Here is a 15,056-nt window from a genome sequence, read left to right on the forward strand (position 1 = left end):
CTAAGAATAGCAATTTTTTAAAGCTCTGAAAAGTATTAACTTTAGAACTAAATGACCCTTTCTGAGAAACATAGAGTAGATAAACTTAGTTAAAAGTATTTAAAGCATTTTTTAAAATGCCTCACATATTCTTGGTGAAATGCTACATAAAATTTCAGCTACAAAATTCTCTCAGGTATTATTACATCATTGAGAGTCTTTATAAACTACAGAATTTCCTATCCCTGTTATCTCTCCTGTTCAATCTCCTATCACCGCAGATGGGTCTGGGATGTGCTTATTTTACCAACTGCAGTTGAAACCTCTGACTTATGAGAGATGGCTAAATTATAAAAGGAAGCATTTTTTTCATTCACTTCTATATTGAACATGTTAAAGTAAAAAAAATAGGTTAAACTGCTTATAAATATATGTTAGTATAGTCTTTCAGAATTTTCTTTTTTAATGTATTCAGGAATTAAGACCTCAGCAAGGTATCTTAGAAAGCTTTGGGCTACTATAACATACCACAGACAGAGTGGCTTAAACAACAGACATTTATTTTCTCACAGTTCTGGAGGCTGGAAAGCTCAAGACCAAGGTGTGACCTGCTTAAGTTCCTGATGAGAACTCTTCCCGGCTTGCAGACAGCTGCCCTCTCCCTGTGTTGTCACATGGCAGAAGGGGGTGGGGTGGGGAGTGCACTCTACTTATCTCTTCTCACAAGGACACTAATCATATCATATTAGAACCCCATCATTTTTACCTTATTTGACCTCAAATCTTTATCACTGCCTCACAGGCCCTATCTCTAAATAGTCACACTGGAAGCTAGGGCTTCAACATATGATTGGGCAAGGTGGGGAGGAGGTGGTCACAAATCAGCCCACGGCAGAAGACTTTATCTGTAAGTCAGACTGCAAGCCTAATTCTTCATGTTATATTTTCCTATTAGGACTTGTAGACTGATTGTTCCTGCATCATTAGTTAGGTTATAGTTCTCCAAACTGTCATTTATGATATACTTGTTGATTCTGAAGCTGTATAGTATAGATCCTGCTGTAAGGATCATCAATGAGAGAAGAGATGATCATTACTGCTGGGGGGAAACTGGGGACCTGCGGGCCAACCATCTCATCTGGCAGAAAGCAAAAAAGGTTCATCTGTCTCTGCCTCCTTCCCGTTCCTTCCTTCTACCCTCTGATCCTCAGCACATTCTAGAATATGAAACAGAATGCTTATTCAATGACTATTCATTCAACAAAAATGTATTAAAGAGTTCGCTAGTGTCAGATGTTATGTTATAAAACAGGAGTAAAAACAGCATTCTTTTCTTCCTTCAATAAATATTTATCAAGCGCCTACTATGTGCCAGGCCTAGTCCTATGCATTTGTGAATAAAGTAGAGATTCTTTCTCTCCTGGAGTTTATTTTCTAAGGAGAAAAACAAACAATAGGCAATCAATTTTTAAAGTTAATTTACATAGCATATTAGTTTAAGTGCCAATAATTATCACAACAGGATAAGAAAGTAGGAAGTGGGTAAAAGGGAGTAATTTACATGAATAAATAGGGTAGTCTGGGTAGGCCTCACTGAAAATGTAAAATTTGAGCAGACACTCAAAGAAAATGAGGTTGTTAGCTAAGCAGATATCTGGGGATAGAACAGTCCAAGCAGAGAGAACAGATAGAGCAAAATCTTTAAGGCTGTCCTGTGCCTGGTGAATTTTAGAAATAGCAGAGTGGCCAATGGGGTTGGAGCAGAGTGAGCAAGAGAGAAAAATCTAGAGCTGAAGGGTCATGTCATGTAAGACCTTGAAAGCCATTGTAAAGTGTTGGCATTAACTATGTGTAACTTGGAGAGACATCTCAGGGTTCTGCAAAATGGAACGACATGTTGAGACAGTTTTTAAGTGTTGTTTTTTAGATGCATATCTAATAAACAGGATGTAACTCTATTTTAGTGTTTAAATTTAACCTGATCATCAGTCTTTAGATGAAAAGTTTATTCCATTCATCTTGATTACAAATTTGGATTTACTGCTACCATCTTATTTTGTAATCTGTATTTGTTCTTTTCTCCACTTTGTCTATTTTCTTTTCTTCCTTCCTTACGTTCTTTCCTTCTTTATTTTTCATTCTTCTTTTCTCCGTTTCATTCATTCGCTCCCTTTTCTTTTGTATTAATTTGGTTTTACCTCCATTTGATTTTTTTCCTCTACTTATTTTAAGTATATTTTAACAATTCTATCCTTTTGGTTGTTTCCCCAGAAATTTTAGCATGCTTATTTAATCTCACCAGTTCTAAATATATAGTATTTTTATTATCCTTCTGAATAATACAATGCTTGATTCCAATAACTATACTCCTTCCTTGTTTGTAAAAAACTATTGGATAATATTTTATTTCTGCCTTGAGATTTTTACCATCACAAATTAGACAGTAGTGTTACTATTTAGATCTTCCCACAGGTTTGCCATTGTTTTGTCTACCAAATGTTCTTGAATTTCAGATCTTTCCACATTGATCATTTTCCCTCTTCTTAGAGACTTTATAGACATTCCTCTAGTTAAAATCTATCGTAGAAAAATCTCAGTTTTTCTTTGCTTGAAAAAATATTTCACTTAGTTTGGAAAAATAAGATTTTGTTCAGTGTAGAACCCTAGATTAACAGATGTATCCCTTCCTATTTGGGTTATATACCATTCCACTATCATCTGACTTCCATTGCTGTTATTGAAGTCAGATCTCATCTAAGCTGTCATTCTCTTATATATAATGAAGTTATATTTTGTCATTCTTTTATATATAATGAAGTTAGTTTTCCTCTGGATGCTTTCAAGAAATTACTACTGTAATGAATGACATTCAAAAATCTCCTAATTAAATCATTGCATAGCATTACATGCTATGATCTTAATAATACATTAATACATTGTGGGATATTATTTGCTAATAATGTATCTAGGATCTTTGCTTAATATCAGGATGTACACTTGCTTTACTCTTTGCATGGAATGATCTGAAATGCCCATGACTGGCTTCTTCTTATTGATCAGAATTCAATGTAAGTGTCTCTTTCTCTACTGGTCCTTCCCTTTACAAGCAATCAAAAAAAAAAAAAAAGAAAAAGAAAAAGACCCTCCACCCTCCATAACACCACCCTATTTACATTTTTTATAACACCCACAACTAAAATTATCCTACCAATATGCTTCCTAACATTTCTGTTTCTGTACACTTTTACCCTCCCTCCTTAAACCTATGTGAGTGCAGAAAGTTCCCAGTGGATCCTCTTTGCTCCCCATGGTAAAGGGTCAGAGGGCCCAAATTTCCATCGTCCTGGCATCTCTAACAAAACCAAGAGTCTTTTGGTTCAGAGAATTACTGATTTTTATCATTTCTTTTGATTCAGGGTTTGGAGAGGATGCACATCAGTTCATATCACCAAGCAGCCTGGGTCAGAGTTCCTTACTCTGCCACAGTTATGTTAAAAAATAAAATACCATCATTAGCGAGGCATATCTCCACATGTTAACTGAGAACACTCTCCATTTTACATTGTTAAATAAGAGCAGAATAATTTAAACAGGATAATTCTGTTTTTCATAAAATAAAAAGAACTATCTGCATGTTCAGATAGTTTTGACTCATATTTATGTAAAAGAGTTTGGAGATTGTATTATAGTGGTAGAGGGAGGAATTCCAGTTTATTATAACTTCTCCCCAAAAGTTTTAAGCATATGGGCAATGTCACGTCCTTTTTTGTTTTAGTAAATTCAGAAAATAATAAAATTCAGACAGAAAAAAAGCCAGAAATTCAACAAGGATTCCATTAACCAAAATCTGATTAGCTTAAAAATAAATAAATAGAGAATTACTCAAAAATTTTTGCTTTCTTATTCTACTCTCAGATTTAACTTATGACACTGAGTTTCCAGCTTTTATTAAACATTTCCCAAATTCCATTCATGTTCCCAAAATGCAACCTCCTATCTGCATTCTATGTTTTATATAATTTTTTAGCCATTGCATTAATTGGCAAGTACCAGAAATCAGGGTAGCCCTATTTACACATTCAACTGACAGAGTTGGCATAATGCTTTCAGGACCTTCAAGCCATCATGTCCAGATATCTGAGAAAGCACTGTTCCAGTCTTCCAACAGTTTGATACCAAAACAATGAAATGTATAGCACAGAAAGAGCTTAACTCTGCACATTTGATCTGAACAAGGCCATAAGAAAGAGTGCCCATAAAAGGAGGTCTATATAGCTGAATTTCATGAGGGAACAAGAATATATTCTTTTTTATGAGAAATTCTTATGCCTTGGAGCCCAAATTTAAGGGCCTGCATTTCAACTCTTTCAACTCTTAGTTATAAGGGAAAAAATAAAAGATGGATTACTCTCTGATCTAACGAAACTCAAATGGCTAGCAGATTTAGCTCTGATACTCGTGCTCCATTTCTCAAAATATTTGCAATGCAAATAACTGTTCAAGATTCCTTTGGCTACACTAACATTTATGTGTGTCATGCCAAATAAAATAGCTATTTATGTGTTTAAAGGAGAGCATTCTTGTTCTGTATGTACACACCTGGGCTCACTTCCCTTGAGAATATGCCTCAACAGCGCTAGTATAACAAGACAATAACAGCAGAATAACAGAGATTTATAGTGATTGTCCAGAAGTCAACAGGGGATGGCTCACATAGTGAGCGTAACCATAACAAGTGTCAGTTTTTTCAAGCAGAAAACAAAAGCAGAGCTGTTTGATGCAATCTAATGTTTCTGCCACAAAAGCCACACTGAATCTACAGGCTAATTATAGCATGCTCTTGTTCCCAGAATCACAAAAAAGAAGAAAAATCATAAAATATTAAACTGTAAACCCTACAACCCGAAATGGATGTAAAACTCTGATTTTTTTTCTGGCAATGTCAGATTTTCATCACTAAGATCCTTCCTGAAAGTCCAAACTAGGCCACAGATTTGTTTTGCCTGACCTACACAGTAATAAGGAAATCAGGGAATTTCCATATACATAATTTCTTTGAATTATCAGAGGACTTAAATTCGGAATGGCATACCTGCATGGTAACAATCAGATCTGCTAAGTAACAGCTGCCCCTTTGGTTAGCCATTTCTTTTCTAGTCAACTAGAAAACATTCCCCACAACTCCCTCTTGTCTTTCATTTCCCACTCCTTCACTAATTTATAAACAGCCATTACTTGTCTGGTACCTCTTGGCATTTGAGTTTGCATTCCCCAATACAAATAAATCCTTCTGTATTACTGCTCCAGAGTTAGGCTTATCAAGGACTCTATATGGCAGGAAAAGCTCTGAAACAGACATCATGGTGTGAACAAATCTGCAATGCAAGCTAGCTAAGGCTTAGAGGTTCTAAAATGGCTTACCTATGGCAATTAAGAAATACCGTTGGAGGGAAACTTGAAAGAAAAAGGATAAATGAGGTTCACTCTTCATAAGAAGTAAATTTTCCAAACTTTGAATTTGGAAGAGAATGGCATGGTGGCATAATAGAAGAATCCAGAGCCCAGTGAATGCTACCTCTGACTCTGCTTTGGTAGATTATCTTAATTTATCTGGGTCAGTTTCTTCATCCCTAAGGTGAGGGAATCATGCCCATTGATAAAGAAGCTTCCTTCCAACTCCTGGTTTCTATATGAAGAATTCTAAAGAAGAATTTTCTCTTTCATAATCCTTCCTGGCTCCAGAGAGTAAGTGTAGAAGGAAGGAGTATGTTGTATGTTTATGTCTACCTTTTAATTGTTGGTAGCTTTTATAAGGGAAAATTATATTTAATCAGTGTTTTCCAATAAAAATAATTTCTCCTTGCTTTAATCATCTTGAATCCTCCTCATCTGGCTCAACATGCAGTAAGACATGCTGAAGACCTGAAAGACTGACTCAAAATGTCTAGATTTCTGAGATTACTCTGATGATTATAGATATTCCAACTAATATTTTCTGAAGCTATAGTGTTGGCTGTATTTTACCGACTTTCTTCCAGGTCTTCTGACAGGAACTTCACATGGATTATCACATTTAATTCAGATCACTACTTCACTAACACAGGAGCCAGTCATTCCTAAGAATCCCTATATGTTCCCTCTCAAAAGACATTTTCAATGCCGTATTACAGAGGTTGAATCACTGAGGTTCCCAAATGGGAAAGCACAGATCCAGAGAAGAACAAGAAGCATTCCTGCTGCAGACAATAAATAACCATGAAATCTTAGTGAGTAGTTATAGACTAAAGAGTTCACATCTGTCCATTCTATCTCCATTTTATTTCTTACAAATTCCAGATGCTTCTCTTTCTATCAATATATACTTATTTCTAATTGTGTGTACACACACACAAATACCTGTAAATTCTCAGATTTAAAATTTGTTTAAAAAGTAGTTTGTTTTCCTATTTCCAACTCTCTACATATATTAATATTCAATTGATATTCCATTATAGAATTACTTAGAATATAAAAGAAATCAGTCATCAGACAAATTATTTTAATGAATGTAAGGTTTCTTGAATAAAGCCTCTTTCATGAGCTACAGGAGGGGTTGGCAGACTATTTTCTGTAGAGCTAGATAGTAAATATTTGGACCTTATATATTAAATGGTCTCTATTGCAACTACTCAGTTCTTCCATTGCAGCATGAAAGTAGCCATAGACAACAAATAAGTGTAGCTATGTTCCAAAAATATTTTATTTATGTAAATTTTAATTTCATATAATTTTAACAAGTCATGAAACATTACTGTTCTTTTTTCCCAGCCATTTAAAAATGTAAAAACCACTCTAAACTCGCTGGATGCAAAATTTGTTCACACAAAGGTTATTTTTGGCATACTAGCCAAATATATGAGATCTGACCACATCAAGCCACAGTTTGCTGACCCCTGAAATATAGACTAGACATCCAAAGAATTAGCTTAGAGGTTTATCACAAAGTGTATTAATATTAACCTATGTAAACTACTTTGCATAGTGTTTATAATAAAATAGGCCCTCAATAAATATTTATAATAAAAATTGTCATGATAGCTAAGATTTTTTTATTTTGTTTAATCTTTGCTGAATCATAGGCAAGCATTAGGTTAAGATTTATAATTCTAGTAGAATTAGAAAAATAAAATCCAAGATGTTTCATTACTGCTTATTATATAAAGATTGTGTTAGCCAGTGTTTTTTTTTTTAACAGTTCCAGTTTAGACAATCAATCATCATAGTTTTTACACTGGGTCTGTGCAATTTATTTCCTAAATATCTTCAGTATTCATAGTACAAGTTTCCTAAGTCATCATGGATTGTCACAATGAAGAGAAAGAGAGCCTCGGAGTTCCATAAATAGTTAAAATCCCAAAAGGAGTATTATAGTCCGTGGCTATCCAAGTACCATATTTAAAAGGAGGATTACAGTAAGCCAAGTCCCTTTACATTCTATCAATAATACATATTACTCTACTCAGCAATTCAGACTATTGAAGGATATCTGAGATGGTTGTGTACACCAGAGGGAGCTGAGATGCAGTGTTAATGTTCTCAATCCTTCACTTGCTAAGCATAATCAGCAATGACTGAGAAGTTTCTCTGTAAAGGACCATTTCCAGCAAATCAACTTTATAATCATTAAAATGAAGAAAATTCATTGTTAATATCCTTATGGGAATACATGCAACTCTGCTGTTGCTGTCAAATTTGTTGATGACACAAAGCTGGTAGTAAGAGGGAATATATGAGATGGCACAATGAACATGACAAAATACACATGCTATCTTTTGCAACTGAACATAGCAAGAAGAAATTTAAAAGAGATGCAGCTTGCAGGGAAGAAAAGATTACCCTGCTCTGCTCACATCTGGTCAGATCTTTTCTGGAAATGTGTTCAACTTTTGTCAATGTGTTCGACAAATATAGAGACAATGGACCATAATCAGGTCAGCACAGAGCAAGGCAGTTTTGATGATAACAGGACCTAAAACCACAACATGGGAGAATGGCTAAGGGAAATGAGAATCTTAATTTTTTTTAAGTGACAGACTTAGATGAAATAGGATAACCATCTTCACATAGTTGGAGAACTCTCATAGGCAATTGTTCTCCTTAATCTAAATATCCAAAGAGAGAGGGTAAGTCCAGTCCAGAAACTGGATGCTACAAGGAGACTGATTTCTACCAACATAAGAAAAGTATTTAACAGAGTCTCTGAAAGATGGAATGAGGCTGCCTTAGGAGGTCGAGTCTGTCTTTTCTGCAGGTGTATTACTTGGAATGAACAACCACTTGGTGGGAAAGTTGTAAAGGAGATTCAAATGCCACTTTGATGATACAGCCAAAATACTTGTAAAGAATCATTCTAACCTTGGCAGTGTGTGTTTCCATTTCTAAAAAGACTTGGAGATGGTTCAATGTCCACGTTAATAACTTAGGTACAACTTATATTCCTTAGATTATTTTCCAACCTAGGAACAAAATTGTTCTAGGATCTAAAAAAATTAATTATATTTGATCCACTTGAAAAAGGGATATGGATGAGAGAATTCTTCTAACATGAAAATTTTGGAGAAAATAGCCCAATAAAACATAACACAAAATTTTAACCCAGATACTTCCTTTTCAAAATATATCCTCCAAATTATATAATTAACGTGTTTTTCTTCTAAAATGCAAACTACCTCAAATTATTTTTAACTATCTTTCCCCCTGGAAAGTGCAGTATATACTTGGCTAGTGGTAGGTGTTCTCAATAATGATGAGGGACATTCTTTGCCATGGTACAGTTTCCTGACTTATGTATTTTTTTGTCTCAGTAAGTTGTCTTTTAAAGGCATCTATGAATATGTAGGAAAACAGGCACAACTCCAAGAAGACTAATCTGGACGGCGACGATTGAGTGGTGTGCAACGCATGTACAGTTCAGACACTGAGCCACTGTCAAGAAGTCATAATTCTTGAAGTATTTAATGTGGAGAATAAATGTTGAACTGGGATCTCTGCAAGGGAAAAAAAAGCAAGTTGTCCCTGGGTAGAACAAGACATTGACCTTCTGAGAACTTTAAACAATTAGTTTCTATTTCTCCATGAAGTATTAAATGGGTCGTGACTTTTGGAAAACACACATTTATGGCAAGATGGTGAATTTAAAAGTGTAAGGAAGAGGTGTAACAATTGCTCTCTACTATACATAAGATGACTCATATTTTGAGAAACCTAGACACCATTAAGTGTAAAATCTCTGCCTTAACAAGTCCAGGACATTTCCTTCCTTCCCTGTTTGCAGCAAGTATTCTGATGAATACAGTGAATTTTCAAGAGACAAGAAAAATTCCACATAAGTGGACTTATGTCTATAGTATCTCCCTCCCAGGCAGCATCCATATCGCCTCCATTACAGAGTGTAACACTGTAATGGGCATGTCTGTCTTCCCTCACTAGACTACAGAATCCATGGAAGAAATTGCCAGGCCCAACAGACGTCAGACAAAGCACTGTGCACAGCAGATGTTCAAAGCTGTAATTAAGAATGAACAGATAAATGTATAAATTCCTAAATATGAAAATATAAGATCTCAGGTGGCAGAAACTGTCTTATCTTTTCACACATTATATCTATGCACAGTGCCTTGAAACTGAAGTTTCTTTCCTGCACTGCTAACAGTAAAAAAAATCCATGTTCCTAAAGGGAAAATACCTTTGTAGGGCTCTTCGCTTTCTCAAATGAGAGATTAAATTATTTTGAACCTTCTACAAAAAAAAATATTTGTATAGTACAGAAAACTCTCTAGAAGAATGAGAAAAAATTTTATTAACTTAGAAAAAGGATGTCTTTCCTCATTGTGTTCATAACCCACACTCTGGCAGACAAGTATCTGCACCCTAGTTTTAACTCAGTGTATATACCATATGGTACCCTAACACTTGCTAAGCATTTTTGGTCATGCTAAAGTTATGGGACAGTCAAATCTCTAAATCTCCAGGTATAGCTTTAATTCCACATTGGACTGATGGCAGATACCTTCACTACTCTGCCCCACAAAATAATGTGATTAACTTTGATGGAAACAATGAATGTTCAACCCTGAAGCAATGTCCACTTTCTACCCTTTCTGTGAGAATTATTGGAAAGCAGGAAAAGAAATAGCCCAGGAGCCTTTTAAGCATTCTTATTTTTCTCTGTCACACCATTAAAGGTTCAATGAATCTCCAATTAAGTCTCCCTGACTGCTGTCACCAATTTGATTGATAGATGTCCTTGGCTCACCCTCCACAGGACATGCCAGTACACGAAGCCCCCACCTGCCACCATCAATTATTGCTCTCTTGTCATCAGTGCCCTCACTTGTCAATTTATTTGCCACAAATCCAGTGAAGCCCTGTAATCAGGGAACAAAAAGAAAAGCTATGCTTTACCTTTAATGGTGGGTTAGAAAAAAGTCTTTACAAATCACACACGATTTAATCAAAGAGGAAACTTTGTTTTAGGCTTTTCCATTTTCTTTCTTTCACCACTCACCAAACTGGAAAGGAAATGGTGTCATCGGAGCTGACTCATGAATGTATTAACATTCAGTTAACTAAAGGTAAGGGGAAAATGGTTTTCTTTTTTTTAAATATACTTATAACTTAAATAAATATAGACTTTTGACCCTTTGAGAATCTACCAAGCATTTTCCAGGAAGAAAAAAAAGAAAAACATCAGTCAGTTTCTTCATAAAACTGATAACAAGAAGCACAGATTAGAACTGATTAAAAGGATAAAGCAGTTCTTTGGTTGTTTTTGGCAAACCTAGTAAACATGATAAATTTTAGTTGTCTCCTGCCCCACCTGTTTCATGTTTAAAGGTGAACTGATTGTGGTGCTTGATAACTGATTACCTGTCTAGGACATTGCAATCTTCTGTCTATCGACAGAAAAATATAGCCTCCCCTGGAGTGCCGATATCCATTGCTGCCTTTGACCATGAACTGCTCTGCACAAACCCCCAGGAGGCTCAGGTGCATCTGACAGGATCTATGAAGGAGAGATTGATTCCATTTGGATGCAACTGTTAGATAACAACCTTTGACCTCTTACCCAAAGTGACAACAAAAAAATGCCAACTCTTATTCATCTTATGTCCCAGAAGAGACTATTTATTTTCCTAAAAACAGTTCAGAGGATTTTGTGGTGTTTTTTTTTTTTTTCTTTCTTCCTATTGGACAGGGGGGAAGTAGAAGGCAGGAAAAAGAGAGAGGACATTTTATGACAAAAGGAAAGGTGATGTCTCTTCATATTGGGGAGTGTGGGAAGTAATTTTCCTGGTCTAAAGATTTCCCAGGAATGACTGATCCTCTCCTTAGTCCTTCCAGTTCGCCACTCTGAGAGTGTGTCACTTATATATTATTAAATATATTTTCTGGAAGGTGGATTTTGTTCACTCAAGAAGGCATGAAATGAGCAGGGGAGAGGAGAGACTACCTCTTTTTTCTGTTTAAAATTATCCTCTCCTGTTTATACTGTATAGCACAGGGAAATATATACAAGATCTTATAGTAGCTAATGGTGAAAAAGAATATGAAAATGAATATATGTATATTCATGTATGACTGGAAACTTGTGCGTACACCAGAAATTGACACAACATTGTAAACTGACTATAACTCAATAAAAAAAAAAGAAAGAGGAAAAAAATTATTTCCTCCTGCTATGACCAAATCATAAAACATGAACAGGCATCTATAATGTCAAATATCTATGATGTAGTTCTAAATGTCTATCTACATGAGTAAGCAGACATTGAACCAGTGTTTATAGGACACCAGTCTGCCACTATTTGATGAATACTGTACTTTGCAGTGTCATTGTATCACTTCTTCTAAGGTCAGTCATTCCCAAGAAAAAGTGACAAAGGCTAATAGTTCTAATATGTTTTGCTTTTGTTTTTAATCTACATTTTGCTTTACCTATTAATGACTTGTCTAGGTGTTTACTTTTCATTGTTTTAAAACATTTGTCATTTTAATAGCTCTTGCTGAAAATGGACTACCCTTAAGAAGAAGGATTTACAAAAAGCAAAATTTCCTGTAAATGAAACCAAATTTTAAATATCCTTAAATAGTTATCAGTGAATTTTCCACAGTAGCCAATACCCCAACCCCTCTTGCTAAGTTACAGAATTAGGTTGAGGACAGATGACCATGAAATTGTTTGGGCTTAGTGATTATAGGCCTGATTTTAAAAGCACATATTTCACTCCTCAGGCATTTCTGGCACAAGAGAGGGAAAATTAATCAAAGCTTAATCCAGGTAATCTGGTTGCGTGGTCACCAATAATTTCATTGCCCACTTTACACAACCTAAGTAGTTTGGAAATGGAATAAAATTTCCATATCAGGATACATTTAGTTCATCCCTGGGTATCCAACGCAACTGATTTTTCAGTTCATATGTGAATAATTCCAAGGAGTTTTCCTACTTCCCTTGAGGGTATCTAACACTTCATTTGTTCTCAGATCTGAATGTTAACAGAGATATTTGTCATTGGTGATACGAATACCCTAGACTACATTATTCATTCTCATTACAGATTATATTTCAAAACTATTTTGATTTACTATCTGTCTTCAAAATTCCTCTCTTTATTATACCAGACAAAAGATAAGTTATAAAAATATTTTAGCTCTCCTTTATCAACATAAATGCCATGATTCTATTATGCATTTACTCTACCCCCTTTACCAAGTTTTTGACCACACAGACATCCTATCATCTGTGATTGGTCCATAATTAGTATGCATTAGTTTTTATATAGTCCATAGTAGAAAACATACGTCTTTTTTAAGAAAAAGTTTTAAATAATTGTTCAAGTGACCATCCCCTCGATTCTACGGAACCACTATCAATTCTGCTCAGATATTTTTCTAATTTAGACAGTGAATGTTTCAGTCCTTAAACATTGACTCTCTAAATAGTTAAGGGTTCATTATTTGCCCCTTAGTTAATGCAAGGACCATCCATTTTTGGTATTTGTGCTTTCTAATTTTTTAACCACAAGAGAAATCCTCCTGTATAAACAGTTCTGAGCCTATATATAAGCTACACTTTCTAGCAACCAGTAATGTCTCAGAGCAATGCTTCTGGAACTTAGTGTGTACAGGAATCACTTGGGCATCTTGTTATAATGCAGATTCCAATTCAGTAAATTGAGGGTGGGACCTGAGAATATGCATTTTTAATAAGCTCCCAAGTAATACAGATGTACTGATCCATGGTCCACACTTTGAGATGCAACATGTTAGAACATGTCCAAGTAGCCTTTTTTCACTGTTTTGCAAGATGACCAGCACCCCCTGCCCTATGTGACTGGTTTGATGAATTTTCTAGATTAACCTAATCAAGATACTGAATACTCAGACTTCAGGCTCCTTTCTAACTCTAAACAACAAAGAGTAAAATTATTTTTTAATGGAGCATCTAAGGTTTACATTTTTAAACTAAAAACTCTGAGAAACAATGCAAGTAGCATAGTAGTTGCTAAACCTCTATTGACAAAATAAGTTTTATCTTTATCTATTTTGTTCCCCATAAGAGTGTTTCTCAAGTATCAATATGTATAAGAAACTCCTGAGAAGTTTATTAAAGGTGCAGACTACAAGCCCAAATCTCCAAGATCGCAGTAGGATGAAGAAGAGCCTGAGGACCTGGGTTTGCAACAAGCACCTCAATGTGATCCTGGCACAGGTGGTGACAGGCCACTCTGAGAAACACAGCCATATAATGATGACACATTTTTGGACCATGTGAAAGGCATTTTAATTTGAGTTTAATGAAGATCATATCATTGACTCATTAAGATCTGGGACTGAAACATCCTCTGTCTTAATACCCAAGTTGTGGTGAATCCTTTTGTCGGCATGGGTAAAAGAAGCCACTAACGTGCATTTTACTATTGTGGATTGGAAAACATAATGCTCCTTTTAAAGACAGCAGGTCTGCTTGAGGGTAGAATGAATACTTCACTTGGCTTCATAGCTAAATCTTAAAATTTAATTATTCAAGCTCAGTTTTTATTAAGATATTATAAAAGAAGCTCACAAGAGCCAATGAGATGAAGGCATCAGAGGAAGACATGCTTTAATTAGAAAATGGCAGTCAAATATTTTATGCTAAAAGATAAGTAACAGTTCCAGATTGATTGTTTCAACTTGTAACTTCTTTTAATTTGATTTCAGGGGAGAAAAGACACATATAAAAGAAAAACCATTCACAGAATATCTCACACAATGCCAGGCAAAATAGAAGACATTACTCAATTTATTAGATGGGCCTGGGAAGAGAACAAATAAAGTCAATGACTTTCTACTATACATGATAATCGAAAAGAGAGGCAAATGAACACATATATTTAGGTTCCACACTTGAATCCTGGGAAAAATCACAAAAATAAAACCAGGAATATGATGTGAAAATAACTGATATTAATAATTAACTTATCTATAGGTCATTTAACCTAGTATTTCAAATATCCCCAGTACAGCCAGGAACCCAGAATGAGTAAAAAGAGGCTTCTGAGATGTCAAAATACTTGATAAAGTCCACTTGGTATCATTTATACCTTGTGTTTGAGAGTGAGGACCTTATATATTTACTCAAAGCTTATTTACTCTAACTTTAGGGACAAAGCTAACAAAAGTTGTTTATCAGGTTTTCCCAAATTTGCAGATTAGCATTATTACCATTTTCCATTGAAAATATTGTTACATCTAATAAATTAGACAACCTAATGTAACCTCACTTACAATCACAGACCAAGAATAGAAAGATGCTTAATTAATAAAGAGATATACACAGATAAAGAGATATACATACATGGTTACATGTATATAATATTAAAACTGAGATTCTATATCACTTGCATCTTCTGAAAGGGTATTTATGAGAATTAAATGAGTTAATTTTTTTTAAAGAGCTTGGAATTGTGCCTGGCTTACTATTATTGTTACCATCATAATTGCTACTAGGTGGTAATAAAGTGGTAAGCTTAGTCATATAACTGGACTTAATT

Source organism: Vicugna pacos, chromosome 2 (assembly GCF_048564905.1).
Source record: "Vicugna pacos chromosome 2, VicPac4, whole genome shotgun sequence".
In the NCBI taxonomy this organism is placed as follows: Eukaryota; Metazoa; Chordata; class Mammalia; order Artiodactyla; family Camelidae; genus Vicugna; species Vicugna pacos.